Raw genomic sequence first — 4344 nt, forward strand, 5'->3', positions numbered from 1 at the left:
TATATATATAAGAGAGAGAGAGAGAGAGAGAGAGAGAGAGAGAGAGAAATAGCAATTCATTTCTATTGCGACACGACTGGATGACATCCGTTGCTATTTAAGTGGGCGTTTGCTGGGTCTGTGACAGCCACTTGATGTAGTGATGACAGAAGAAGAATATTCTGAGATTTTCCATTCATAACTAAACCATTATTAAACCTATTAAGGTATATGGATACTTGTTGCATAAATATGTAATATATGACCCACAAACCTTATTACAACTGCTTGTTGAACAATTCAATGTTTTTGTCCATTAAAATACAAATACACAAATATAAACCGTGTGTAAATATATTGATACTTCTAAGGAAAACTGGAAGGATATCTCTAAGAATATCATTTTTTCCGATCCAAAACTGGAATCGGGAAAAGTTTTAAATTTCTAAACAAAAAGTTCGTCAAATTCCTTTTCAATATATAATCTAATAAGAATTCTTCTCACTCTTTTCGTGATCAAGTCAATAAAAAGAATATGAAAAGAATTCCATCGTAATTTGTTTTGTTTTTGTCACAGAATATCTTCCATTTTCGTGTATTTTTCCCACCTTACATTTTGTGTGAAAACAGGTTCTGGAAAGCGCATGGATTTACCAATTATACTGAGTAAAACGGCGACTACACATGAAAATACGCCGAAAAACCATTGAAAATAATTGTACACTGAAAAAAAATGAAATACTAACCTTTTAGCAGACATATGAAGAAAGTTCATTGAAAGCGTTAGGCTCTGTCACTTGGTGCTAAGTAAATAGGCCATAAGAATATTTCTGTGGAACTTTAATTAGATACGCGTGCGCACAAAATCCACACATGCTCTTGTTTACCAACTCCCACGAGTATATTGTAGGCTATTTTCATATAAAGATTTCACTCTTTTTGGACAAAGAAAGAAAAGAAAAAGGTAATACCTAAGAGTAAACAAACTCATTAATTGTCAAAATGAAGTTGATAACCCTGGATGAATTTATGAGTTAAAACAGCATATAAGAAAAAAAAAAAACGAAAAGATATGAAAACGTTATTTATAACACAAGGAAATATAGATTTGCTTTAATGGGAAGAAAATTGCTCCAACATGGCCTGTTAACCTTGATGATCAAAACCAAAAAAATATAAAAATCCAAGCCCACACAATAATATTTCTTAAGTTCAATGAAAATGAAAGAATATATTTCTTAAATTACACAGATAAAAGAATTCTAAGAAGAGGAAAAAATATTTATATACAAAAGTAAAGACGAGGAAACAGATGGGAACCGAATCTATAAACAGAAGCCATAGAAAGATAACTAATTTAAGCTGTTCTTTCTTTCTTTCTTAATTAGTCTCATGCCATGTGTTCCAAAATAGGCTGTGCCCAACATTATCATAAAGTCAGTGTGAATATCGTTCGTGAAAGAAATGCCTTGTTTAAAATATCATATATGCTACATTTACGGATAATGGAGGGAGTGAGGAAGAGATAAGAGATAACATAAGTTGAACACACGAGAGAATTCATATTTGCGAGAGAATCTAAAGTCAGTAAACTCACAGTTTTCTGTCTATGCTTAGTGATGCATCATCAAGATTTCGGTTGATAAATTCCAGTATTTACCATATTAAGAACTTTATCTTCAACACAAGTCTTTCAAACTCTTGTTAAACTTTCTCATTATATAAGCGAAAAAAATTATGGAAGTTAATTATTCACCATTATTAGTTAAGCTAGTGCATTATTTTTTTTTTACATTCGACCTTACACTGTAGTCTCTACTTCGGCGAGTACAGTGAAGTTTATATGCTTTGCTAATGAGGTCTTAATATGGCCTAAACTACCCAGAGTTGTCTCCCTTTCTCATTGAAAACCATTAAGAAGCGGAGCTTTACTTCTTTCTTTCTTTTTTTTTTAGTTTGGCCTGAAGGAAGGAGTAGTGGGTTGAGGTTTCCCCCTTCTACCCAATGTTTTGAAGTGCGGGAGTACTAAAAAAAAGTGGGAGAAAATCCCGAAAGAAACGGAAAAATTCTAAAAGTCCGCCTAAAACCGACAGTTGACATTGTGGATAAGAGAGAGTTCCGTCGCCACAAGCCATGATTGTATTGACAGGAAGCTACAGATCAAAGAGCTGAGAAACGGGATGGCGCCCAAATGTGGGTTGTTCTGGTAAGTAATCCGTGTGACGGACACAATCGAAATCTTTGCTGATGTGAAGGGCAATGGCACTAATAATACCAAATTTCTCTCGGAAAAGCCCCCCCCCCGAGAGGAAGTGACTTTTTTTGTCGTTGCATTTGTTCTTTTCAGCTTTCTAATGCTTCCAGCATCAAACATTAACACTAACTCATCTTTTTTTCTTGCAGATGGCACCTAAGAGTAATCTCTATGAACATTATTTCATCCTTACTAACCTTGCTTTATAATTAATTCATTCCTTTGGCTTAGCAAAACATTTAGTCATTCACTTATTCTTATCTTTCAATCAGGAAAAAGAACAGAATTCATAACTTTTTCAAAACTTTATAAACTGAGGAATTTATATAACTGAGTGAAGCCTGCATTCTTGCAGGTAGATTAATGATGATTAGAGGAGGGGTTGGGAGTTTTAGAGAGAGATGCAGTATGGTGGGGGAACGGATGGAGGGGAGAGAAATGATGAGTTGCAAGATAAAACACAGTTGGTGGTGACAGATGAAAAGAAGCGAGTACAACAAATAGATTTGGGTAATATGTAACGCTCGCCTGGCACAACTGGAATATACACCCCGCCCCCACCCGACTGCCAAATTAAGGGCATAAAAGAATTATTTGTAGAATGTTGGTGAGAGAAAATTACTTGATCGTACAAAGAGGTTCCTTCGAATTTTGAATGGTCCAGAATGTGTATACGAACAAAGTACACTATGTATGAGTCGAGCAAACCGATCCCAGGAGTTATTCTTTGTAAGCCAAGTACTTATTCTATCAGTCTCTTTCGCCGAACCACTAGGCTACGAGGACATAAACACACCAACATCGGTTCTCAAGCGATGGTGGGGGGACAAATACAGACACACACACAAATATATACGACGAGCTTCTTTCAGTTTCTGTCTACCAAATTCACTCGTAAAGCTTTGGTCGGCCCGAGGCTATAGTAGAAGACACTTACCCAAGGTGTCACGCAGTGGGACTGAACCCAGAACCATGTGGTTGGGAAGCAAGCTTCTTTATTTTATGAAATTGGCCATGAAGGCCGTACATAGAGGGGACAATATAAGGTGGAAAATAAATAGCCTCGATTCCTGGACCGGACCATGCGTTGTCTTCTTCAGCGAAACACTTCATTTCACGTTGCTCCAGTCCACTCAGCTGGCAAAAATGAGTAATCCTACGACAGACCGGCGTCGTGTCCAAGGACAAACATATAGACTCCCCACCCCACCCCGGGAAACTAGCACTATGCTCCTTACGGAGTTTAGATTGTATCATGGTTGTGGAGCCATCTAATGTGACTCTACTCAGAAGGCTGCAATATCATTTGACAGGAACACGGTATAAAGAAATACATGGAACAAGGTGGTAACTTTAAATACCTTTAATGCAACCACATGTATATATACAAGCTGAATGATAAATGGAAATGGTTTGATGCTTGGAGGCCATATTCTTCTCCTGTGCGGAGATAACGGAAAATTGTCGTCTGTTCGAGAAATGCTTAAAAATTTCCAGACTTAATAGAAATAGTATCAAAATTACCCTCAAATGATAATCTTCTGTTTTCTCACTGGGATCAAAATTCCTACACGCTGCGTTTGAATTTCGACTCATGCGCTCTAGGTTCGAAATCAGCGCGCATTCTCTTCGATTTCGAATTATAAATGTATATTTAACATTTATATAAATAAGTGCATATAAACGGCTATATGTTTATTTATTGACAAGGCGTGGCTGCATGGTAAGAAGCTTGCTTCCCAAACACATGGATTTGGGTTCAGTTCCACTGCGTGGCTCCTTGGGCAAGTGTCTTCTACTATAACCTCTGGCTGACCAAAGCTTTGTGAGTGGATTTGGTAGACGGAAACTGAAAGAAGCCCGTCGTATATATATATATATATATATACATGTGTATTTGTGTGTCTGTCGCTAAATCTGTCAAACAACAATTCTTTTTAGTTGCAAGTATTATTGTATATTGAATAGGGATACTGGCGGGCCTAAATTCGAATGTCAGTAACATGCCTGTTGTTCTCAACCATTTTTTTTTTTTACCAATGAACCTCTTCGATTCCTATCTTACTCGGATGGACCCCTCATAACCATTTCACGTTTAAAAATCATATTAA

General features: G+C 36.7%; 1 protein-coding gene across 1 annotated transcript in view; it reads right to left on the reverse strand.

The window, feature by feature from the left end:
• LOC106871580 (dentin sialophosphoprotein) overlaps positions 1-896 on the reverse strand; it is an 8671-nt gene extending 7775 nt beyond the window's left edge. The window contains exon 1 of the mRNA XM_014918087.2: positions 726-896. The gene's annotated coding sequence lies outside the window, so the exon portion shown is untranslated. The remainder of the gene's footprint in view (positions 1-725) is intronic.
• Positions 897-4344: the final 3448 nt, after the last annotated feature.

The sequence above is a fragment of the Octopus bimaculoides genome, chromosome 7 (assembly GCF_001194135.2).
Source record: "Octopus bimaculoides isolate UCB-OBI-ISO-001 chromosome 7, ASM119413v2, whole genome shotgun sequence".
Classification (NCBI taxonomy): domain Eukaryota; kingdom Metazoa; phylum Mollusca; class Cephalopoda; order Octopoda; family Octopodidae; genus Octopus; species Octopus bimaculoides.